Here is a 27,321-nt window from a genome sequence, read left to right on the forward strand (position 1 = left end):
GACAGCCAAGGGGCCAGAGGCAGGTGGTGGGATGCTACCTCCATGGCCCTGTTGAATATGTTTACAGAGAGGAAAGTAGCAACTATTATTTTATTGTTTGTTTTATTAAAGGGAAAATGTTTTCTTGTATGCTGTTCTGGGGAGGTGGGTGCCCTGGTTTGGGTGAAAGGTGGAGCAGTCTGGTCCTTTCTAGGTCTTTGTCCACACAGCACACTGGGGGTCCTGGGGTAGTCCAGAGGACTGTGTAGGAAGAGGGCTTTGATAACGTTGTTTTAGCTGCTTTCAAGTTGTCCCCTGCTTCATGGTGACTCCATGTTCTTGGTTGTAATCTTTTTTAAATTATTATAATTTTTTTATTTTATTTTTTGTTATTGGAAGTATACACAGCAGAACATACACCAATTGAACAGTTTCTACATGTACTATTTAGTGACATTGATTACGTTATTAGAGTTGTGCAACCATTCTTACCCTCCGTTTCTGAGCTATTCCTCCCCTTTAACATAAACTCACTGCCCCCTAAGTTTCCTATCTCATCTTCCAAGTTGCTGTTGTCAATTTGATTCCATATAGCTAAATCTTAAAAGGGCACAATGCTCAAGGCAGACATTCTTTGTTTCCTGTAATCTTTATGGAGGAACTTTACCAGGACTTTCCTTCTGCAGAGCCACGGGCTGGGTTGAAATCACCAACCTTTGGGTTGGCAACTGATTGCAAACTGCTTGCGCCACCCAGTCTCTGCTTTGATAATAAAACTCTCAAAATCGGGGTGTTTGTCTTGAGGACCTTCAATGTTTTAGTTCTTGCTGCCCATTCCCTCCTCTCCTGACTTTGGTGGCATCTTCTAATATCCCACCTCCCTTAGGCTCTGTTCCAGTCCAGATAGGTTCTCAAGAAAGAAGAAGTATAACAAGAATAATTGTAACATCAAATGCACATTGAGTCTTTACGTATGTCAAGTCCTGTGCTAAAATTTTTATTTTTATTATCATGTCTAATCGTCCCCACAACAGTAAAGTCTGAACCATTGTTACTTCATTTTTCAGATAAGGAACTGAGGCACAGAGGGCTTAATTGTTTTGCCCAGGGCCATGCAATTACTAAGTGGGGCAGGCAGGATTTGAGCCCAGGCCCTCTTATGCCAGGGCCCAAACTTTCAATGCTTTATTGCCTGCTGATTGGAATCTGCCAGTCAGTATTTTCCGAAATGTGTGTTTTCTTGGACTCTAAGGTTCAATGATCAAATAATTCCAAATGATATTTCTGCTCAGGCCAATTTATAATCACATCAACTTAATAAAGGCTTTGATGAGTCCTGCAGTAATGAGACTTTGTGTAATTCAGTGTTTTCCAAAAAAATTTTAACTATACTATCTTCTTTTCCATAGTGCTGATTAAAAAGTATCTCATGATATAATATACTACAAGCTACTTTGGGAAACACTATTGAAAATGACCCCTATGCGTCTGTCAGTTTGTCATACTGTGGGGACTTGTGTGTTGCTGTGATGCTGGAAGCTATGCCACTGGTACTCAGATACCAGCAGGGTCACCCATGGAGGACAGGTTTCAGCTGATTATCTTCCAGACTAAGACAGACTGAGAAGAAGGACCCAGTGGTCTACTTCTGAGAAGAATTACCCAGTGAAAATCTAAGAACAGTGGAACATCATCTGATATAGTGCTGGAAGATGAGACCTTCAGATTGGAAGACACTCAAAATGTGACTGGGGAAGAGCTGCCTCCTTAAAGTAAAGTTGACCTTAGTGATGTGGATGGAGTCAAGCTTTTGGGACCTTCATTTGCTGGTGTGGCGTGAATCAAAATGAGAAGAAACAGTTGCAGTCATCCATTAATAATTGGAACTTGGAATGTATGAAGTATGACTCTAGGAAAATTGGAAATCATCAAAAATGAAATGGAATGCATAAAAATTGATATCCTAAGCTTTAGTGAGCTGAAATGGACTGGTATTGGTCATTTTGAATTGGACAATTGTATGGTCTACTATGCTGGGAATGACAGCTTGAAGAGGAATGGTATCGCAGTCATCATCAAAAAGAACATTTCAAGATCTATCCTGAAATACAACGCAGTCAGTGATAGGATAATATCCATATGCCTAGAAGGAAGACCAGTTAATATGACCATTATTCAAATTTACATACCAACCTCTAAGGCCAAAGGTGAAGAAATTGAACATTTTTACCATCTTCTATAGTCTGAAATTGATTGAACATGCAATCAGGATACATTGATAATCACAGGAGATTGAAATGCAAAAGTTGGAGACAAAGAAGAAGGATTGGTAGTTGGAAAAATATAGTCTTGGCGATAGAAACAACGCTGGAGATCTCATGATTGAATTTTGCAAGACCAATGACTTCTTCATTGCAAATACCTTTTTTCATCAACATAAACAGCAACTATACACATGGACCTTACCAGATGGAATACACAGGAATCAAATCGACTACATCTATGGCAAGAGATGATGGAAAAGCCCAATATCATCAGTCAGAACAAGGCCAGGGCTGACTGCAGATCAGACCATCAATTACTCATATGCAAGTTTAAGTTGAAACTGAAGAAAATTAGAAGAAGTCCATGAGAGCCAAAGTATGACTTCGAGCATGTTCCACCTGAATATAGAGACCATCTCAAGAATAGATTTAACACATTGAACACTAATGACCAAAGACCAGACAGATTGTGGAATGACATGAAAGACAACATACATGAAGAAAGCAAAAGGTCATTAAAAAGGCAGGAGAGAAAGAAAAGACCTGAATGGATGTCAGAAGAGACTCTGAAACTTGCTGTTGAACATCAACTAGCTAAAGCAAAAGGAAAAAATGATGGAGTAAGACAGCTGAACAGAAGATTTCAAAGGGCATTCCATGAAGACAAAGTAAAGTATTATGATGACATGTACAAAGACCTGGAGATAGAAAACCAAAAGGGAAGAACACGCTCAGCATTTCTAAAGCTGGAAGAACTGAAGAAAAATTCAAGCCTCGAGTAGTAATAATAAAGAATTCTACGGGGAAAATATTAAACGACGCAGGAAGCATCAAAAGAAGATGGAAGGAATTTCACTATACCAAGAAGAATTGGCTGACATTCAGCCATTTCAGGAGGTAACATACGATCAGGAACTGATGGTACTGAAGGAAGAAGTCCAAGCTGCACTGAAGGCATTGGCAGAAAACAAGGCTTCAGGAATTGACAGAATACTAATTGAGATGTTTCAACAAACAGATGCAGTGCTGGAAGTGCTCACTTGTCCGTGCCAAGAAATTTGGAAGACAGCTACCTGGCCAATCAACTGGAAGAGATCCATATTTACGCCTATTCCCAAGAAAGGTGATCCAACCTAATGCAGAAATTATTGAACAGTACCATTAATATCACACACAAGCAAAATTTTGCTGAAGATCATTCAAAAGTGGCTGCAGCAGTATATCGACAGAGAACTGCCAGAAATTCAAGCCGGATTCAGAAGAGGATGCAGAATCAGGGATATCATTGCTGATGTCACATGGATCCTGGCTGAAAGCAGAGAATACCAGAAGGATGTTCACCTGTGTTTTATTGACTACGCTAAGGCATTCGACTGTGTGGATTATAACAAATTATGGATAACATTGCGGAATTCCGGAACACTTAATTGTGGTTATGCGGAATCTGTACATGGATCAAGAGGCAGTTGTTTGAACAGGAAAGGGGAATACCACATGGCTTAAAGTGAGGAAAGATGTGCATCAGGGTTATTTCCTTTCACCATACCTATTCAATCTGTATGCTGAGCAAATAATCTGAGCAGCTAGACGTTATAAAGAAGAATGGGTATCAGCATTGGAGGAAGGCTCATTAACAACCTGCTTTATGCAGATGCGCAACCTTGCTTGCTGAAGGTGAAGAGGACTTGAAGCATTTACTGATGAAGATCAAAGACCACAGCCTTCAGTATGGGTTACACCTCAATATAAAGAAAACAAAAATCTTCGCAACTGGAACAATAAGCAACATCATGATAAATGGGAGAAAAGATTGAGGTTGTCGAGGATTTCATCTTATTGGGATCCACAATCGGAAACCTTAGTGACGTAGTGGTTAAGTGCTACGGCTGCTAACCAAATCCACCAAGTGATCCTTGGAAATTCTGTGGGGGCAGTTCTACTTTGTCCTATAGGGTCGCTATGAGTCGGAATTGACTCGATGGCAACAGGTTTGGTTTTTTTGGTCTTTGGGACACACAATCAACACCCATGGAAGCAGAAATCAAAAGAAGTATTGCATTGGGCCAATCAGCTGCAAAAGACCTCTTTAAAGTGTTGAAAAGCAAAGATGTCACCTTGAGGACTAGGGTGCACCTGACTGAAGCCATGTGTTTTCAATCACCTAGTATGTATGTGAAAACTGAACAATGAATAAGGAAGAGCAAAGAAGAACTGATACCTTTGAATTGTGGTGTTGGCAAAGAATATTGAATATACCATGGATTGCTGAAAGAACGAACAAGACTGTCTTGGAAGAAGTGTGGCCATAATGCTCCTTAGAAGCAAGGATGGCGAGACTACCTCTCACATGCTTTGGACATGTTATTAGGAGGGATCAGTCCCTGAAGAAGGACATCATGCTTGGTAAAATAGAGGGCCAGTGAAAAAGAAGAAGACTCTCAATGAGATGGACTGGCATGGTGGCTGCAACAATGGGCTCAAGCATAGCAACAATTGTGAGGATGGCACAGGACTGGGCAGTGTTTTGTTCTGTTGTGCACAGGATTGCTATGAGTTGGAACTGACTGGAGGGCACCTAACAACCACAAGAACAATTGAAAATGAGCATTAGCTTAAAGTGTTATCCCTCCCAGAGTTGCTTGCATATTAACAAAGTTTAAAGCTTTAAGTCACAGAAAGCAGGGGGTGGAGGTAGGTGGAAAGCATACTTAGCAGCCGTAGCACTTAACCACTACGCCACTAAGCATAAGACGGAATTTTAGGCATCATCATGTAGAAAGAGTTTTCATAACAGGGAAACTCCAAAAAGCACTGGATCACTATCTATGTGAATTAAAAAACAAACATTTTCTTGCTCTAAATTTTCTGGATTGGCCCATGGGAGTCCCTTCAAACTGGCTCCTATATCCTTTTGAGAAGTGTCCATTGTTCTTTGAGGACTTCCTTACTTACTGGCAGCATAAGTTGTTCCAAGCTCATCATCTCTGTGTCAATCCATCTCATTGAGGGTCTTCCTCTTTTTCGTTGACCCTGTGCTTTACTAAGCATGATGTCTTTTTCCAGAGACTGATCTCTCCTGACAACATGTCCAAAGTACGTGAGATGCAGTCTCACCATCCTTGCTTCCAAGGAACATTCTGGTTGTACTTCTTCCAAGACAGATTTGTTTGTTCTTTTGGCAGTCCATGGTGTACTCAGTATCCTTTGCCAACACCACAATTCAAAGGCATCAGTTCTTCTGTGGTCTTCCTTATTCATTGTTCAGCTTTCGCATGCATATGAGGCGATTGAAAACACCATGGCTTGGGTCAGGTGCACCTTAGTCCTCAAGGTGACATCTTTGCTTTTCAACACTTTAAAGAGGTGTTTTGCAGCAATGTGTCTTTTGATTTCTTGATTATTGCTTCCATGGGTATTGACTGTGGATCCAAGTAAAATGAAATCCTTGACAACTTCAATTTTTTCCCCGTTTATCATGATGTTGCTTATTGCTCCAGTTGTGAAGATTTTTGTTTTCTTTATGTTGAGGTGTAATCCATTCTGAAGGCTGTGGTCTTTGATCATCAGTAAGTGCTTCAAGTCTTCTTCACCTTTAGCAAGCAAGGTTGTGTCATCTGCATAATGCAGGTCATTAATGAATCTTCCTCCAATCCTGATGCGCAATTCTTCTTCATATAGTCCAACTTCTCAGATAATCTGCTCAGTGTATAGATTGAATAGGTATCATGAAAGGAAACAACCCTGATGCACATCTTTCCTGACTTTAAGCCATGCACTATCCCCTTGTTCTATTCTGTACATAGACTGCCTTTTGGTGTACGTACAGTTCCTTATGGGCATAATTAATTGTTCTGGAATTGTCCTTCTTCACAATGTTGTCCATAATTTCTTATGATCCACACAGTCGAACGCCTTAGTATAGTCAATAAAACACAGGTAAACGTCCTTCTGGTGTTCTCTGCTTTCAGCCAGGATCCATGTGACATCAGCAGTGATATCCCTGATTCTACATCCTCTTCTGAATTTGGCTTGAATTTCTGGCAGTTTCCTGTCAATATACTGCCAAAGCCCCTTTTGAATAATCTTCAGCAAAATTTTACTTGTATGTGATATCAATGATATTGTTTGATAATTACTACATTCGGTTGGATCACCCTTCTTGGGAATACATCATAGCAACACACAAGCCCCCACAGTACGGCAAACTGACAGACATGTGGAGGATGACAAACCTGGGTTCCCTTATCTCAGTCCTCCTCTATGTGCCCAGTCTTTCCACCGCACTAACTCCTGCCACTGTTGTGTGTGGGCCCTGACACCAGCTGTGTCCTGCCTCCCCCAGGCCTCCTATCTCATTTAGGTCTGCCTAATGGCATTTTGATCAAGAAATGAAGGAAGAAAGGGAGAGATGGAGGAAAGAAGGAAGGAAGGTAACATTTTTTAAAGGAGGGAGAGGAAGGGAAGGGGAGAGGGAAGGTTTATATGGACTTTGGAAATGGTTTTTATACTCAAAATGGAAGAATTTGAGTGGTAAACTCAATATCATACTTTATTTCATTGTTACTGATTCCAGTGGGCAGAACCAAGACCAGTAAGTAAAAACCATATGGAGGCAGGTTTCAGCTTATTATAAAAAGTATTTCTCCAATCAGAGCTGCCCAACAATAGAATGGTCTTGGTTGCAAATGAGTGACCTTCCTGTCTGTAGAGGAGTTCCTCCAGAGACTATAGGACCACGTGTTAGAGTGACAGTGAGAGGATTTTTTGCATTGGGAGGGAAGTTGGGTTAATGCTGACTCGGTGGTAGTGGCATAGCCAATGCCTGCATTTGGTCAGGGTTTCCACAGAGCAAAGAGCCGTGGTGGCACAGTGGTTAAGTGCTCAGCTGATAACCAAAAGAAAGGTCAGTGGTTTGAACCCACCAGCCACTCCATGGGAGAAAAATGTGGCAGTCTGCTCTGTAAAGATTTATAGCCTTGGAAACCCTATCGGGCAGTTCTAGTCTGTCCTGTAGGGTCGCTATGAGTCAGAATTGACTTAACAGCAATGGCAACAGGTCCCAAGGAGCAGTGGCACCAAACTCACCCATTAGTGGCTGAGGAGGCAGCCAGGGCTCCAGAGAGAGACTTTGCTCTCTTTCTTCTGCTGGAGTCAGCAGTGGAAAGGGTCTCCCAGAGCCGTCTGAGGCTGCAGCATCACAGCCATGCAGCCAGGAGCTGCACACTGGGAGAGAACTGTATGTGTGTTTGCATTTCAAGATAAAACATAGCTCCAGACTGAGACAGGCTTCAGTTCCAGTGCCAACAATCTGAAGTTAGCTTCAAAGGAGAAACTAAAAATGTTCTTTTGGGGGCAGGTTCTGGCCCTAGCAGTACTTTTATTGTTCCCAAATGGACCACATACTGGGGAGCTTTTGTGATTTCCTGACAACAGTAACCTGTCAAACACAACAAAAATCCTAAAAGGGCTTCTTCTCAGGAGCAAATTCAAACATCAGCCATTTCTCTGCTCTTGCCTCTTCATTTTCACAGCCTCCGCCTGATCCATCTACCCAGAACTTTCCCTTAAAGAAGCTGGAGTTTTAGTATCTTTTCAAATGTTGAAACAAGCTTGTTGTTGTTGCTGTTACCCGCCAAAGAGCCATCCCTGACTTATGGCGACCTCATGTACAATGGAACCAAATGGTGCTTGGTCTGAAACAGCTTAAAAGACTTAAAATTCTCTCTGATGCCACTTGTTCAGCCACCTGGGTTCAACAAACATTAGTTGAGTGCGTTCTTTGTGCCAGCAACTGCCTAGCCCTGAATGGGACCACAACAAAGCAAAGGGTCATGGCCCATCTCATGGTTGAGAACACTGAACCTCAGAAATGTTAGGTAACTTGTCCAAGATTACAGCACCTTCAAGAGGCAGAATAGGTCAACAAGTTTATTGCAAGCAATAACAAGTTTCGGGGTATATCTCCCTTCCAACTTCCCACAGAGTGGAGTGTTTGCCTTGTTGCTGGGGAGGAACGGAGTGGGGTTTGCTTACTTTTTCCTAAGTAAAAGTAAATTGCAGCTTTCATGACTATAGTTTGTCTTCTTGAGGAAGGTGCTGGAAATCAGAATCAAATCCTGATGGCTCCCTGCATCTGGGCATTGAATATTTTCACAAAAACCTTATTCTTGCTAAGTGGTTTACACTAATGTATATGTAAATGTTTATATATGCATATATTTTTCAGTATTTGTGCTTGGGGTCAGTGGCATCACTAGAGTTTGTGTCACCCCATGTGGTAACTCATGGTGTCACTCCCCCCACCCACATGGACCTTCTCCTGTACCAGACCATACAGAATCCTTAGTAATATTTTTTGTACTAATGTTGCTTGTAAATCGTAATTCCTATGTATCATTCCATCTTTTCCTTTAATTACTATTTAATTCTCAAGGAAGTTATTGGTATAGGTTCATGAACACCAATTACCGCAATATGGTAGCTAAAACACCAGAAAATTTGACAAAATCAGCGACTCTAAAAACAGTCATGCCAGCTACCACCAGTGACTACCCTGACAGGGATCACGATGGGGAGTCCCGGCCAGAGCAGGAGAAAAACACAGAACAGAACTCAAATTCACTTAAAAACACCAGACTTAACGGTCTGACAGAGACTGGAGGAACCTCTGAAACTATGGCCGCTGGACGCTCTGTTAACCCAGAACTGAAACCTCTCATGAAGCCCACTCCTCAGACAAAATCCGACAGGCCTATAAAACAAAAAATAATAAATGTGAGGAACATGCTTCTTAGTTCAATCAAATATATGAGACCAAATGGGCAGCTCCTGTTCAAAAGCAGGATGAGAAGGCAGGAAGGGACAGGAAATGGGTGAATGGCCACAGGGAACCCGGGGTAGAAAGGGGCAGCATGCTGTCACATTGTGGGGATTGCAACCAGTGTCATGAAACAATATGTGTACACATTTTTGAATGAGAAATTAACTTGAGCTGTGAACTTTCACCCAAAGCACAATTAAAAAAAAAACAACAGGCAGTAACAAAAACAACAGTGTGTGCTTGTAGCACATGCAGAGAAACCCTGTAATTCGAAGCATCATTGTAATTGGGTAATAACGACAGCTCTAACAGAGTACATTTGAAGGTTCAAAAAGTAAATTAGCATAGAGTTTTAGCCTTGTAGATATGTTTATACATGTAAGCTGGGCTTATGAAAAATGTTTTTGTTGTTATAACTACAGAGATATTTTATAAAAAAGAATACATTTCTCCTGAAACACTGCACAGAATTTTACAGTCATTTTGGTGTCACTCCTCCTGACGGTGTCACCCAGTATGGTCCACACCCCCACACCCCCTAGTGACACCACTGCTTGGGGTGCATCTTTTGTAGGTGGGCACATACTTTAGTCACTGTGAATCCTGGTGAAAAAGCTGTTCTATCAGGGAATAACAATATTAGAGGCCATGTATTGAGCAAACTGCTACATGCTAGGCACTGTTCACATATGACTTCATTGAACATTCACAATAGCAGACTGGGGAAGGCATTAATATCATTAATTTACAGAGGAGGAAAGGCTCAGAGAGGTTGTCATCCAAGGCCACACTGCTAGCAGGTGACGGAGTTGGGTTTCAAAGTCAGATTTGTCCAGTTCCAAAGGGGTGACATCACTGTGCTACCCTCCTCCCCAACAAAGAACTGCCCCAAAAGCCAGATGAGCAGACGTTGGGTGGCAGCTACAACGGGTGGCAACAGTTCACAAGGAGGCCCAGAGAACTAGGCTATGTAAGAGTTAAAGAAAAGAGTTAAAAAAATCTGCCAGGGAGTTTTTTTCATGTGTCTTTTCCAAAGGCCAGAGTTCAGATTTATGATGTTGGAATATTCATGAATTGCTGCAGTGTTCAGTGGTAGGGAGAAAAGTTTCCTGTGACAGAAATTAACCTTAAACCAAGGGCTGTTCTGAACTAAGGTTTGGATATGAAAGATGTGATCAAACACATTCACACAACCCGTTGCAATGGAGGCTGTGGGTTCACATCTTAAAATGGTAGTTTATGATTCAAAATATGGTCTTACCTATTTTCATCCATCCGTCCATCCATCCACGTCCATCTGTCCACCCATCCACCCATCCATTCAACATCTATCCATTTATTTATTAATTGCTATTTGTATAAAGAGGCATATCAAAACAAAACAAAAACCTCCTAAGTTGCTTTCAATCAAGTTGGGGAGGGATAGGTGCTTGCAAGAATGGACAAACTGCAGAAAAGTTCCCTAGAAAAGGAAGGTTGTTGGGGATGTGATGCGGCCATTTTGGTTGCAGTTAGAGGCTATTGCAGCATCCATTAGACTTCAGGAGTCCAATTAGTTCTAGTCTTGATGCCGGGTGGGCTGCCCATTGCTGAGATACAGTTTGGGTCTCTTTAGCTCTCCTTTTGGAAATGAGGTGCCACTTTTAATTTTAAATACCAGTGTGATGGTCCCACAAGGATTGGAAGGAGAAGCAAGCAGGGATTCATTTGAGGAAGGACGGTTACTCTTCACCCCCTGTGAAGTCCCCAGTTTCACTGCTAAAATATAATGACAGTTTGTTTTTATGTCCAAAGCCAGGAGGCCTGGTCTACAAACCAGCTCTCCGGCAGCAGACTCCCCTGGTTTTTATGACCTCAAGGGCTGCAAGGTTGACAGTGGGGGACCCAGACGCAGAGGGAGCCTTGAAGGTGAGGTGCAGACATATGTGACATAATTAGGCAGCCTTTATGAGGAAAGCAGGGAGAAGTCATTAGGGTTGTTGTTTAACAAAGGGAAACTTCCTGCTCCTACCCCCCATTAAAGAGCTGCTTTTCAACTGTGTTGTGCTTCTTTGATCCCCGAAAGCCCCTGATGTTTTGCTCACATCCTGTCATGATATTTAATGATGCCTCACATGTGTACCACAAGCACGGCCCAACTTAGCATCGTTTGGGGAAAGGCATTGTAACATGACAAGTTTTTGATGTGGTTCCTGGCACAGCAAGGTTAGCGAGGCAGCTAGCTACCCAGATGCTGGTGAGAGCTGTGATTCCACTCAGTGGCAGAGCTGCTTGAAAGGAATAATTGAGAGACCAAAATATCGCCAAGTACTCCGGCAGAAGCTTACTTTATGATGAGGTCTTCACTCTGCAGCACTGGTTGCTACATTGCTCAGGAGAGGAAAGAAAGAATTTGGTCTTGGTGGCCTTCTTTCAAAAGGTGGGGAATGTTTCAAAGGAATGGATCTTCTTCCAACATGCCATCCCCTTGTGATGATTCACATGAACAGCTGCTAAAAGGAAGATTAATAGGCACTTAGGGAGCATACCAGATACATGAATTCTTCCACAAAATTCCTGGTAGGCGGTCTTCTCTTGTCTGCCTAAATCCCTCTAGAGATGAGGAACTCACCATAAGGCGGCCCATTCCATCATGGCCGCTCTGAATATTCAAAAGCTCCTCCCTATTTGGTTGCCTCTTGCAACTTCTAATGTTGGTCCAAGGTCAGTGCTCAGCAGCCAAGCAGAAAAATCTGTCTCATCTTTGTAAGAGTTCTTCGAGCACTTGAAGGCGCTTGTCTGGTGCCCTTAGATCTTTCTTATTTCCAGGTTAAACACCCCCATTTCTGCTACTGCTTCTCCTATACTTTGGTTTTCACACCCCTGATATCTGGTGGTTCTTCTTTGACTGTCCTAGCAGGACAGCTTTAGCCCTTCCCCTCTTGTTCTTTCAAAGCCAATTAAGTCTGCCCTGGTTTCTTTGGTAGCTGTTAAGCCCAGATCTCTGAAATGGGGTAATAATCTCAACATACAGAGGCAGTGTTGTGGACTGAATTGTGTTCCCAAAAATATATGTGGAAGTCCTAACCCCTGTCCCTGTAAATATGACCCTGTTTGAAAATAGGGGTTTTCTTCTGATATGTTAATAAGGTCATACCAGAGGAAAGCACATCCTAAACCTAATCACTTTTGCGAGGTGTCTTGCAAAAAGAGCAGAATAGACAGAAAGACACACATATGGGGGAAGACACATACCTGTGAGGACACATCAATGAGCAAAGGAACACCAAGGATTGCCAGCAGACCCAGAGAGTAGGAGAGAGGCTCACAGAAGGTATGGACATGGCCAAGATGCTGATTTGTTCTTTAGTCTCCAGAACTGTGAGACAATCAGTTCTGTTCTTTAAAGTCACCCACTTGTGGTATTTTTGTTATGGCGGCATTAGATAAGACAAGCAGTAATTTGGGCTTCCCATGAAATTCCAGAGTGAATCCAAGTTCATGTTCCAAGTGTATAGTGGTTGACATTTGTGAACACTTCCTGTCCCTCCTGGCTATTTGGATAAAAGGATACCAATATCAAGGGTTAACTGCTGATGTCACCCAGCAGGACAGCCTGAGGACCCCACGAGTGAATGCATAGCATAGTGGAATTGAAGGTAACTGTTCCCAGCTGCCTCTCAATCAATCTATTCCTCTCCGCCTGGCATTGCTGCCGCCTCGTCCAAACCCTGTCATTTCTCTCCTGGATTGCAGCCAGAACCTCCTAATCTCCTCACACTCATTCCTCCTCCTTTCTAATCTCTTCTCTATGCAGCCCTGAGTACTTACACACACACAAGTCAAACTGAGTTTCCTTCTTGCTAAAAACTTTGAATAGCTTTACATTGCATGTTTAGTAAAACCTAGGCTTACTACCATGGCCTTCAAGGCCCTGCAAGAACTGGCCCCTGCCTACCTCTCTAGTGTCATTTTGTACCTCTCTTTCCCTTGACGCAACCCTCTAGAAGACTGACCGCCTTTCAGTTCCTTGGACACACTGGCTTCTTTCTGCCACGTGGGAACTTTACATGTGGTTTCTTTTGCCTAGAAGGTTCCCCCTTTTCTCATTGCCTGGGTGGCTCCTTTCCATCTTCAGGTCTTACATAGTATAGGTTTAAATGCTACATCCATGGAGAAGTCCTCCCAGATCTCAGGTTTCCTGTTATAGTTGTCTGACCTAGCACAATTTTCTTTATAGAACTGATCACACTTTGCAATCATATGCTTGTTTACTTGCTTATTTTCTGTCTTCCCTTGCCTTCCCCACCTACTCTTCCTCAAGTTCGTAACTCTACCAGGCCAGGGTCTTCTCTGCTCTTGTCTCCAATATATCCCCATTCCAAGCTTAGCTTCGGAAACCCTAGTGGTAGAGTTGTTAAGAGCTACATCTGCTAACCAAAAGGCTAGCAGTTCAAATCCACCAGGTGGTCCTTGGAAACTCTATGGGACAGTTCTACTCTGTCCTATAGGGTCACTATGAGTTGGAATCAACTTGATGGCAATGGATTTTTGGGTAGTTCAGCTTCTGGGACATGGTATAGGCTCAATACTATATATACTTGTTGAATGAATGAATAAGTGAATGCATGCATGCATGAATAAATGAAGTAGCATATTTCTCTCTAGCTGTCCATCGCCTTGAATATAAGATTCATTCTTGAGTCATAAGCTATGCTTTAGGAAAAACTTTTATAGACAGAAGAGTCTTACTGAAGTGAACCCCCCTTTTTCTCTTTATTTTCCACGTCCCAACAAGACAGAATTTTACTAGAATCTCCTCACAGTGCAGGCCCCAGATTGTCCTGGTTGAATCACAAATCTTCCACTTAGATTTACATTGCTTTTAGTTTTGACAGGCTGGAAGTTATTTCAAAATGGCCCTTCTTGGAGTGTTTCAGTGCTTTATCCAGATAAAAAAAAGAAAGAAAATAAAAAAAAAAAAAAAGAATTTGAGAGTTTGAGCACCATTCCTCATTCTAATCCCAAGGCAAAGGGATTCAGAAGTCCTCTTCTTTATGTAAACTTCATTTTCCTTCAGCCCTACCCAAAACCACACAATGAAGAGAACTGACTTAAACTGTTGCTTTCAGGTGAAATCTCTGAACTGGAAAATGTGTCTTGGTTTCCTAAGGCTGCCATAACAAATGGCCACAAACTGGGTGGCTTCAAACAACAGAAATTTATTCTCTCACAGCTCTGGAGGCCAGGACTCCAAAATCAAGGTGTCAGTAGGATTGCTTCCTTCTGGAGGTCCTGAGGGGAGACTCTGTCCGATGCCTTTCTGCTAGCTTCTGGTGGCTGCTGGGTAGTCCTTGGTGTTCCTTGGCTTGTAGGTATATCATTCCAGTTTCCGCCTCTGTCTTCATATGGTCTTTCCCTTTGTGTCTCTATGTCCATGTCTCAAATATCCCTCTCCTTTGTCTTATAAGGACACCGGCCATTGGATTTAGGATCCACCCTAAATCCAGGGTGATCTTATCTTGAGATTCTTAATTACATTTGCAAAGGCCTTATATCCAAATAAGGTCACATAGAGGTACCAGGGGTTAGGACTTGGACATATCTTTCTGGGGACGCAATTCAACCTACTACAGACCCCTTTGTTTTTAAAGACTGGACAGTGAGACCCAGAGAAGTGAAATGACTTGTTCAAGACATGCAGCTACTTATTGATGAAATCAGAGCTACAGTGTAGGCCTTTTGCCTGTAGACAAATGCTGTTTGAATTCTACTATATTGTCTCTTAAGAGAATGAACTCTTTGGCTTCTAAAAAAAACCCACTGAGACCGTGGTTATATGCATCTTTTTTTTTTTTTTTCTATTTTCTGCATTTAGGGCTGCTTTTATGATCTAGGACTTGATCATCAAGCCTCTGCAGGGCCAAACCATGCTAGTCAGTTGAGTCCAAATGATAATCAACCTGGTGTGTGCAGGTGATATTTCTCTACTTTTGCAAAACAAGGTAAAGGATCACAAAATGATTTTTTGTTGTTGTTGAGTAGCTTATATATATCCGGCATAATTGTATGTTTTGTATTCAAAGCTCTTGTAAATTAAAATTATGCTTTCCCCGACTTTGCCTTTGACTACACAAGCCAGAAGTATTTGCTGCTTCTAGTTGGAGCCCAGTGAGCAGCAGCCAAGGGCAGAATGGTCATGTTACCACCGACCAGGGGAGTGATTCTCAATCACACTCTGTCGGACATACACCACAGATGATATTTGTGTGCAGGATACATGCCCACAGAATTCAAAACATTTTGAAGGAAAAGAAAGCAAATAGCACCTCAACCATTTCCTTTTTTCTCATTTTCTATTTTTTTTGAGGTGTGTATGTGTGGTGAGGGGACTTGATACTCATGAAAGCATTTTATGAGCACGAGAATAATGAAATCCATCTTTTAAATATGTAATGCATTTTACAGGCTTTCTTTATCCTTGCTTTCCTTCTTCCTTATAAAAAATTTAGCGATGATTAAATTAAAAAGAAAATGAAGTCATAATAAAATAAGAATTCACAGGCACTTTTATAGTAATTTGTAATCGCCACAAGTATTTATAGTACATCCCTAATGGGCACTCACTACTCCTGTGGCCTGGATAGGATAGGATATTAGCAAATTCCTTTCCTCTAGCTTCTATATATCTCTTCTTCTCCAATTCAAGAGAGCATTTGGAAGGCAAGTGACTGGATAGGTAATAACAAGTAATCCATTCTTAAAAGGGAATGCTTAAAGCTTATCATGTAATAGAAAGCCCAGCTTGAAATTTCTCTAACAATAGGAATATTATTTTCCATAACAAAAACCCTGAGGTTGGTCCATCCACAATGATGATTCAACAGTTTAACCTCATCCTCATGGATGCAGGTACTCCCCAGCGTTCAGCTTCACCGCCAGACGATTCACTTGGTACTCAGACCAGTGCCTCAGGGTTATAGGGTGGTTGCTGCAGTTCCATCCATGGGACAGCCAGCCATGAAGGTATCCATCAAGGAAAGCAAAACCTCTCTTCCTTGTGTCTTTTTTTTTTTTTTTTCTAATGCAAAAGTCCTTTTCCAGAAGCCCCCAGCGAACTTTCCTCCCATTTCGTTGGCAGATTTGGGTCACATTTGCACCCTGGATTAATTCCTGACAAGGAAATGGGCTCACCCCTCCCTATTAGATTAATATCATAGTCTGTGCAGGGGTCTAGATTTGTTGTTGTTAGGTGCTGTTGAGTTGGTTCCAACTCATAGTGACCCTATATACAATATACAACAGAATGAAACACTGCCCAGTCCTGCGCCATCCTCACAATCGTCGTTACGTTGGAGCCCATTGTTCCGGCCACTGTGTCAACTCACGTCATTGAAGATCTTCCTCTTTTTTGATGACCCTCACTTTACCAAGCATGATGTCCTTCTCCAGGGACTGGCCCCTCCTGATAACATGTCCAAAGTATGTGAGACGAAATCTTATCATCCTTGATTCCAAAGAGCACTCTGGCTGTATTTCTTCCAAGACAGATTTAATCGTTCTTCTGGCAGTCCATGGTATATTCAATATTCTTTGTGAACGCTATAATTCAAAAGTATCATTTCTTTTTTGATCTTCCTTATTTATTGTCCAGCTTTCTCATGCATATGAGGTAATTGAAAACACCATGCTTGGATCAGATGCTCCTTAGTCCTCAAAGTGACTTCTTTGCTTTTTAACACTTTAAAGAGGTCTTTTGCAGCAGGGAAACCCTGGTGGCGTAGTGATTAAGTGCTATGGCTCCTAGCCAAAAGGCTGGCAGTTTGAATCTACCAGGCTCTCCTTGGAAACTCCATGCGGGAGTTCTACTCTGTCCTATAGGGTTGCTATGAGTTGGAATTGACTCGATGGCAATGAGTTTGGTTTGGTTTTGCAGCAGATTTGCCCAATGCAATATGTTCTTTGATTTCCTGACTGCTGCTTCCATGGGCATTGATTTACCCAAACAAAATTGGGATTCTGTTCTAAAGGAACTGGTAAATATATAAGGATACTACTGTTTACAAGTGCCAGAATAGCCAAATAAAAATGGCCCAAACAATGATGAAAATGTCATTATCTCACCTAACAAGACAATGAGCTGTCGATGGTTCCAGAGTTGGTGGGTTCAGCAGATCGGGGATGTCAGACTCTTCTTGGCTTCTCCATTATTCTCTTGATTTTCTCTACAGGGTCACTTTCACTGTGGCTGTCACAGCTCAAACCATTGCCCACATCCAAATGTACAAAGAGAGCAAAGTCTCTGGCTTATTTCCCTTTTTAAGAACATGGGAAACTTCCCCAATGACTCACAATGGTCTTGTCCTTATATGTTATGGGCCAGGATTATATCACATGCCTGAGCCTGAAGGGATCTCTGGCAAGTGGATAGAAGCAACATGATGGGCTTAAACTAGCCAACATTTAACATTTACCCCTTAACTGAAGACAGCGGGGTAAGGGCCTACTATAAACATCTGGAGAACACTCAGGTGTCTGCCAGCAAGGAAGGAAGGAAGAGGTTTGGAATGACTCTTGAGTAGCCCACCACACACAAGAGTCTTTGTCTAGTCGGAAGAACTAAACTGTGTACCTCATATAATGAGGGATGTTCGTGTTCAACTAGACAGATTTAAGGGCACATGCTTCCCAGAGATAAAGATACAGAATACTGTAGTCACTGTCTAACTCTTGGGAGCAGAAACCGACAATGGTTTTATCAGGATTTCTTTTCCTTTGGGCTAGAAGCAGAGTGGATGGGAATCCTTTAGGAAATATGAGAGTTACTGAGATGGGCTGCATGCGAATGTTCCCCTGGAGGATCTCCAGCATGCTGGAACTGGGAAGAGTGCTGACGTTTTCCTCAAGCCCAGCTCCCTGATTAATAGCTGGGGGAGGAAGGACTCATCTCCCACACTCTGATATTGCCCCTACTGGGGCCTTTTCTCTCCCACTCCAAGTTGTCCAGAAATGCCTCTGGAACCTAAAGGCATTCTTCCCCCATGACTTTTCCATGGGATCCTTGGGTGATGCAAACAGTTAATACTCCTGACTGCTAATCAAAAGTTTGGAGGTTTGAGTCCACCCAGAGGCACCTTGGAAGAGAGGCCTGGTGATCTACTTCTGAAAAACCAACCATTGAAAACCCTACGCAGCAGAGCTTTTACTCTGACACACATGGGGTTGCCATGAGTTGCAGTTGATTTGAAGGCAGCTGGTGGCCCTGGAAACTTTTCCATATGACACTGCCGTGGATTCAGTTGTGTCCCCCCAAAATGTGTGTCAACTTGGCTAGGCCATGATTCCCAGTATTGTGTGATTGTCCACCATTTTGTCATCTGATGTGATTTTCCTGTATATTATGAATCCTACCTCTTTGATGTTAATGAATTTTTATGTTAAGAGGCAGGACTCAGTCTATAAGATTAGGTTGTGTTTTAAGCCAATCTCTTTTGAGGTATAAAAGAGAGAAGCAAGCAGAGAAACAGAGGGACCTCAAACCCCCAAGAAAGCAGTGCCAGGAGCAGAGCGTGTCCTGTGGACCCAGGGTTCCTGTGCAGAGAACCTCCTCAACTGGAGAAGATTGATGACAAAGACTTTCCTCCCAAGCCGACACAGAGAGAAGCCTTCCTTTAGAGCTGGCACTCTGAATTCAGACTTCTAGTCTCCTAGACTGTGAGAGAATAAATTTCTCTTTGTTAAAGCCATACACTTGTGGTATTTCTGTTATAGCAGCCCTAGATAACTAAGACAGACACCACTGAAAAGTAGCCAAAGCAAGGAGTGTTGCTTATTTGATCCTTTCATCAGAATATAAGAGAACTGTGTACTCTTTCTCTGGGGCTCAAATTTTGAAGGCATCCAATTCGACTCAAGTCTCAGCTCCATCACCTTCTAGTTTTTTACCTTTGTAAGGTTGACCTACCTTAGTTCTCAGGTCAGTTAAGTTAACCGCCCTTGGCTGGCCCTTGTTTGTGGCTTTGTCACTGGCCAGCCTGCATGCTGAAGGGAGCAAAGATTTGTTGCTGAGGAATGGAAAAGCCTGGCAAAGCTTGGAAAAGCCTACATCTTTTGGCAATTCTGAAGCCTCTGTTCTTCACCCCTAAAATAGGAGCAATTACCTCGCCTTGATAAAAACACATACTGTACAACAGAAGGTATTTTTATGTGCAGGCATCTCCTTCCCTTTCCCTCCTCTGAAGCCTCACTCCCTCCAGTTTGTGTTTTATAATCTGCTTGTTTGTTTGTTTGCTTATTTATTTATAACAGTGAGAGCAGGGTCCCTTTACCTGATGGTGGGTTCAAAAACAACTCCTAGGGACTCCTTCATTAATATTCACTCAATGCAATACAATTGGCTCCGGAGGCTTCTCCTTGGTGGGACGCTTTAATGTGGCGGTTATGAAAGCAGCTCAGACCCAGCTCGATTAGCATAATAATGAGGCTTCGGCAGCAGTGCTGTCATCCTCAAAGGAAATAGCTGGAGTGGTCACAGCGCCTTTAACAAGGAACACTTTAGGATAGAAAAGGATAGGGTGGGAAATGGGAGATCATCACACATGGAAAAAGGGGGTGGGGGGGCTAGTGAGGATGGAACGAGGCGGGGAAGTGAGGAGGGAGATTTTTTTTTGCTGTCCTTTTGCCTTGTTCCAAAGGTGTCATCTGCAACTACAGGACTCCATTGGTAGTGGGCTTTTAGAAACGGCTTGGTATCTGTTTCCAGAAAAATTCAACATTATTATCTTTTCTGGCTGTTGGGGGAAGGAAAAACAAAAAACCCCAACTCACAACAACAGAAAGCTCTTCTGTATGTTCAATAACCCCTGATAATAGGCAGGGTAGGAATTATTAGCTCCCTTTTACAGACGAATGTTTATCCTTTCATCCATCCATCCATCCGTCCATCCATGTCCGGAAACGATTTAAGGCAATTTCCAGGCGAAGTACCCGAAGTCTCAAGGAAGAGGCAGTATATGGACTGGAACTCAGATCTGCTGTCAATCTTACCCTCACACCATAATGATTCTCAGCAATCGTTTAACAATACAACCATGTCTTAGTCATCTAGTGCTGCTATAACAGAAATACCACAAGTGGATGGCTTTAAAAAAGAGAACTTTATTCTCTCACAGTCCAGTTTTTTTCCAGTAGGCTAAAAGTCTGAATTCAGGGCCTCAGCTCCAGGGAAGGCATTCTCTCTGTCAGCTCTGGAGGAAGGTCCTTGTCACCAGTCTTCCCTTGGTCTGGGAGCATCTCAGTGCAGGAACCTTCCAGTTGCCTCTTTTTTGGTGGTATGAGGTTCCCAACTCTCTGCTTACTTCCCTTTCCTTTTATCTCTTGAGAGATAAAAAGTGGTGCAGGCCACACCCCAGGGAAACTCCCTTTACATTAATCAGGGATGTGACCTGGTAAGGGTGTTCCAGTCCCATCCTAATCCTCTTTAATATAAAATTACAATCACAAAATGGAGGACAACCACAGAATACTGGGAATCATGGCCTAACCAAGCTGATACATACATTTTTTAGGGGGATGTAATTCCACCTATGATGGACCATATATTCTGACTTTTGCAGTTAATTGTCAAGAAACAGGTTCAGCTGGGTGCACCTTTCCTTCTTCCCAGTGGCTTTTGCAGCTGAGTGTGTGAGTATCATGGGTGTGGAGTATGCCTCTACAGAGCCATTTAATTGACCACTACCCCACACTGAAACTATTGGCTATTTTGCTGAATTGTTAGAAAAAGGATCAGCTGTTCTTTCATTACACAGACATGGAAAATGACAGGAAAGCTGAGGCATGCTCAGGCTTTCGCTAACTGTATAAAATCAAGCACAGGATGGAATGAATTGTCTGGATAATTCAAGAAAATCTCCTCAAACCCCTCCCTCTCCTTTACCAGCTCATGCATACAGAGCAGGAAGGAAGAAAATCTCTATTGAAAACAAGAACAAACTGCAGCTGGTTTTACACACTAGGCCAGTGGCATCTTTCACATTAGGGGAGATGGTTCTTTGTTTAGGAAACTACCCTAATGGCTCCTTTGGTGTGAAGAATGTAGGCTCCTCCCCCTCCCCCATCGCCATTCTAGAGGATGATTTGGGAAGGGAATAGACAAAGAGAGAACAGAATTATTCTGCATAATCAAAGTGAGAGGATACAGAAAGTGGTTCGGGGAGGAGGGAGTGATACAGAGACAGAAGCCATTTGATGGAGAGGGGGATATTGAGGGCGTCCCTGGGTGGTACAAACAGTTAATGTGCTTGGTTGCTAATCCAAAGGCTGGAGGTTCGAGTCCACCCAGAGGCACCCGAGAAAGAAGGTCCTGGTGATCTACTTCTGAAAATCATCCACCGAAAACCCTATGGAATACAGTTCTAGTACGATACACGTGGGGCTGCCATGAGTTGGAGTCAACTCAGTGGCAACTGGTTACTGGTCAGGATGCTCAGGAGGATGGATGTAGGCCAGTAAGGGAGACCCTGGGGTGAAAACGGCCAAGAAGCTCTGGTTTTAAGTTGTTTGTGGTGCTATGATTTAACTCTCTCTGTAATATTACATCTTTAGTAAAAGTCTGCAATATGCAACAGCTTTAGTGTGTGTGGTGCTTTGGAAATTTAACAGGAGAGAGGTATTTAGCTTGGTACGAGACAGAAAGAAGAGAACAGCCACAGAAGGGAGATGGGGTGGAGTTGAAGAGATCCCCAGGAAGAGGAAACCTGACTGAGAGGCGACCCTGTGAACTGAGAGTCAGCCAAAAGCCTTTCAATACGTGGGCTGGGGCTTATGTCAAATTTCCTCCCCAAGATAAAAAAAAAAGTAGGACCCCAGAGGTTCACCTAGACAGAATATATTTACTTCTACTATCTTGAAGTTTGATTGAAGTCTGCATTGGAATGTTTGTTGCTTCAGGCCTCTACATGTCTGCAGAGTTTGCCTTCCAAGATCAATTGCCAAAGATGTTACATTTATATAGTTCTGTACAGTTATAAGCTTTGTGTTATTTTGCTTAATTTTCACAACCAGTTTGGGAGAGAAGTGGAAAATCCACATCACCATGGGAGCATTGATCTATTGCCATTAACTTATTTAGGTCTCAAGAAATGACTTAAATAGTTTTACATGCAAACACAATACTCAACCTAATGTCTATATAGGGAAGATGATATTAGCATTTCAGGGCTCTTGGTTGATGGAGGTGGGTGGCAGGGGTAGTGGTTGTAGCTATAGAGCAATTTCTCCTCCCGTGGCTTTGTGGGTTTTGAGTACAAGCTAAGAAGGATGACCAAATACAACCTTCTTGAAGCGGTGACGTCCTGTGGTCCAGTCTCAAAATTGCAGTCCAAGAAACAGTCCTAGAACCAAAAGATAATTTTATAATATCTCAAGTTTTTGTAATTTTTTCAAGCATCATGAATTGAATACAAAGTCCACAGCAATACTTCTAAAATTTGGTTTTTTCTATCTGATAATTCTCTCATATCTCCTTGATTCACCAAAGTGACCCTCTAAATTTCCTGAAAAACCAGAAAAACAGAGTGTTGGTGTCTCTGTTTCTTTTATTCCTTACTATTTTTTCTTCCCAATTCTGTTTCACAAAAGCCCCAAAGAACAAATTTGGCTCTGACAGAGCCTTCCTCGAAGGGAGAAGAGGGAGAGAAACGGAGTCAAGGAAGCTAGAATATTCTTTTGTGTTAGGGGGAAGAGAAAGGCTAAGAATATTAATGATGATTTTGTCCCATTATATTTACATACATATTTTAGGTTTGTAATAAACAAATGTTAAGAGTAAATCTGGTACTTACTAATAATGCACGTTTACTATTTTGTTGTATGTTAATAAACGGTAATGGTTTATGTAAATTATTATGCTTATTATTTATTTTTAAAGAAGAAACTGTGTTTTTGTGGTTGTTCTCTTCTGACATTGTTAGTTCTTTAGTGTTTTCCAGTAAGGATCATTCCATCGACTGTGCCTGACACCGTGGAAATAGTTTAATTCTCATCTCAGCCACCCTAAAACATACGCCCTCATTGACACAGACATGTCAAAAGAAAAAAGAAAAAAAGTACTTAAACCTGACTCCTTGGAAATGATTGGTTCTAATAATTCTATCGATCCTTTATGACTCGGGGTTTTGGATCCTTGGGCAAGTACTTTTTCTTCTGGAATATCTTAAAACAATTAAAGCTAGTTTGCCTTCAAGATCAGCCTTATGAGTAGGTGTGGTGTGATTTTGGGGACAAAAGAGTCTTCCTGTCCCCTGCATTGCCACCCCGATTTGCTGAAATTCACTATTTGCTAAAGTTATTTCACTATTCTCTGAGGTCAAGGAGAGATAACACTTCGACTAGTCATTCTAACATCTCCAAATAAAAGCTGAGTGCTAAATAAATAAATAAGAGCTGTAGGTGCTAAAAGCGTGTCCCTTGTGCAGCCTTGAGGGAGCCATGTGCTGGCATATCCGTGCCTGGCTTTCCAGGAACTGAGAGTTCAGGCTTTTGTCAGTTCTGAAAAACAGGCATGGAAGGACATATTGCCACACTGGGCTGTGGCGGTGGTGAATCAGGGTGCAGGGCAGGGAAGGGGAGGAATTTCGGGTAGGGTTTTCTATAGCTTGTAAGAAAGACTTGTTTCTCCCCAGGCATTTGGAAGCTAACTATGTCTCTGCAGGCCTCAAGTATGGTGCAAACATATAATGTGGTCAGCGGCTCACCAAAAGTTTGGAGGTTCAAGTCCACCCAGAGGCACCTCAGAAGAAAGGACTGGTGATCTGGTGATCTACTTCCAAAAAACCAGCCACTGAAAGTCCCGCAGAGCACAGTTTTACTCTGGCACACATGGTGTCGCTGAAGTCAGAATTGAGAACTGGTTTTCCAAGTGAGGGGTGTCGTCCGTTTACTATGAAATTGTGGGGCTTCTGGTCACATAATTTTTCACTCACTGAAGACAAAAGAGAAGGATAAATAGTTGAAGGTCTTATCCAAGGCCTGGTCTGGCTGGGATTTTCTTATTTTCTGTTCTATCTTTCGCTCTTTTTTCTTCTCTGTAGGTAATCAGAGGCTGACTTTTCTCCCCCAACCTCTTCCTTTCCCAAGTTGTATTTAAAGTCCAAGGGCTTCTGGACACCTCCTCTCTGACTCTGTGCTGAAGGGAGGACAGGCAGGGTTCACAGGGCAAGGGCTCACTGTCACTCTTCCCCTGACAAGGTGGTGTAGGCTCTCTCCTCCAAAGTCTCAGAGCAGGGTCCGAGAACCAGCCATAATCAACTGTTTTCTGCCAGAAATCACTCCTGAGTCTCCCAGGAGCGAAATGCCTGCGTCTTGGGTGGGCAGCAAGCAGGGTAGGCAAGGGAGGGAGAAGTTGCTGGAGGTTGTGAGAGCCAATTAATTAAGGTCATACAACCAAGATGGGGGAAGGATCTTGAACTTGATATGCAAACTTATGCAAAATCATATGTAGATTATCTGGGCTGGAGGACTAGTGTTTTTCTTAAAGAGGAATTCAGTACTGCAGAATCCCATACAGAACAGAGTAGAAATAGTTTGAGTTAAACAGTTAAGTCCTTCGTCATTCCCTTCCACTCTAATACCCATTGTTTACAATTCAGTGAATATAGGTAAGGTCCACTCCATCTACCTGTTCAGCTGCATCACCCTGTTCTCTAGGAATTTCCGTGTTGAGGGCTCTAACTGACCTCTCATCCATGTGGGCCAGTATATTCAGGGCACCCCAGTCACTATGCATTTTCATGTCTGTGTTTTTGCTTAAACCTCATTGCTGGGTGCCGTCAAGCGGCTTCTGACTCATAGTGACCCCATGTGACAGACTAGAACTGCCCCATAGAGTTTTCTTGGTTGTAATCTTTATGGAAGCAGATCTCCAGGTTTTTCCCCTGTGGAGCTGCTGGGTGGGTTCAAATTACCAACCTTTCGGTTAGCAGCTGAGCGCTTAATTGTTGTACCACCAGCGTATCAAATATCCATGCAATGTGCTCTGGTAGTGTGGGTTTCAGAGCCAGGCTTGGATTTGAATTCTGACCCTGGGCAATATTAGATAACCTTAATGAGCATTAGTTTTTCCTCCTGCCAAATGGAGACAATGGTATCAACCCTACTGTGATTTTTGTGACTATTAAATGAGATATTGTATTTGAAGCACATAGAAAGTTGCCTGGCATGTACTAGGCTTTTATTATGATCCAAATCTGGTGCAAATTTTGGGTAGTGCAAATGGTTTGCACTTGACTGTTAACTGAAAAGTTGGCAGCCTGACCCTCCCAGAGCCCCTGTGGAAGAAAGATCTGGCAAACTGCTTCTGTAAAAACTGCAGCCAAGAAAACCCTATGGAGCTCAGTTCTACATGGTAACACACAGGGTTGCCACGAGTCAGAACTGACTTGACAGCAGTGGTTTGTGTGTGTGTGTCTGTGCAAATTTTAAGGCCCAGCTTGAGTCCTGCCTCCTTCAGAAAGTTTTCATTTCCACCACAGCTTGAAGTAAATCTCTACGTTCCCTTGAGGTATTAGATGTGTAATTCATCTAGAAATTAAAAAATACACTTTTTCATGACTTGTTTTTTATTGTTGTTCTATTAATTAACATTGTGTTGTTATTTAATCAGCTCTTCACATATTCATTTCTTGTTTCCCCAACTTGACTTTAAGGTCCTTGAGGAGAGAAACTACGTCTTATATTGTTTAGCTTCCCAAGATGTCTAGACTAATGTTTTGCAACAAATACTTGATGACTTTTCCTCTTCATAAAGCACTTCTAAGTGGTCACCTAGACTGTGGAACATATTTCTTCCCACAAGGAGCTTATACTCTGCGGTGCAGTGAATTACTTAATATGGCCCTTCTAGCCATAGTCTTTATAATTCCCACCAGATGACTGGGTGGGACTATGCAAATAAGATATATGGAACCCTAACAAGGGGATTGGTCAGTTTTGCCATCCTGCTAGGCTTAGAGGGAGATGCTGAGAGACAAAGAGTAGGAGCTACAACAAGGAAGACAGGGAGGGAGAGCTGTAACACCGGAGGCCGTGAGAAGCAGTAGCAGAAAAATAGCGGCAGCTGAACCAGGGGACTTGCAGGAGAGTGCAGGAGGCTGGCAGGAGACCTGGAGGAGACTGGCAGGAAATGACGTGGTGGGCTTCCTGGCCTGTGGAGTGAGAAAGCTGAGTGCCTTTCGGCAGGACGCTTGCTGGCCGAGTAGGGTGCCTCTGGGCACTTTGTGGAGCTTTGTTTGCCAACCCATGGTACTACAGCTGAGCGCCTTCAGGCCGAGGCTTACTGACGAGTGGGGTGCCTTGGAGCACTTATTGGCAGAGTTAAAAGAGCTTTTAACACTTGCCTGATTAGGGCAGAGGCCAGGACAAGGGGCAGAGGGGCCAAGGGCCAGGGAGAGACCTGCCTGTGACATGGCCGAAGAGGCTGTCCTGACTGAAGAACTGTACCTTGAACATTCCTAAGCTGAATTATAACCTGTTATTTCTCTAATAAACCCCATAATTGTGAGTATTGTCTGTGCGTTCTGTGTGGCCATTCCAACAAATTAACAAACTCAGCAGAGTAGAGCCTGCCCTGGGAGAGACACATCGTGTCAGAATTGGTAAAATGGGCTGGCAAGAAGACGTGTGTCTGACCTACACTTCACAGGCACCAGCCTTGGGCTGTTGATCTTGATTCTCCTTCCCCCTTGTGAAGTTAGAGGAGGTCAGATGCCTCCACCAAGCCATTTTATAACTGATGTCAGAAGTAGGGATTTTTGCAATGGCTCCAGGCTCATGGAAGCATGGGACTTTGTAAGAGAAAGAACTAAGGGGCATGGAAGTGAAATTTTTGATTCTTAGATGATTACTTAGGTATCTGTAATGGCTGAAAGGAAAGTGAGAGATGTTATGCTACAGCTGAGGGGAGAAAAGCTGCATCTGGAGTGGCTCAGGGCAAGGGATGGGCCAATGGGATGATTGATAGGGGCTGAGGTCTTCTGGTTCCACCCAGCCAGAGGCCCAAGGCCATATGCATATGAATGGAAAGATATTCAAGGGGTGGAGAAGATGAAACTAGAATATTTTAAAAAGGGTTGTGTGTTTAGGATTATGTGTTTATTTGAATGTGCTATGGATATGGAAACCTCGTGGCATAGTGGTTAAGAGATACAGCTGCTAACCAAAAGGTCAGCAGTTCAAATCCACCAGGTGCTCCTTGGAAACCCTATGGGGTAGTTTTACTTT

Source organism: Elephas maximus, chromosome 6 (assembly GCF_024166365.1).
Source record: "Elephas maximus indicus isolate mEleMax1 chromosome 6, mEleMax1 primary haplotype, whole genome shotgun sequence".
Taxonomy (NCBI): domain Eukaryota; kingdom Metazoa; phylum Chordata; class Mammalia; order Proboscidea; family Elephantidae; genus Elephas; species Elephas maximus.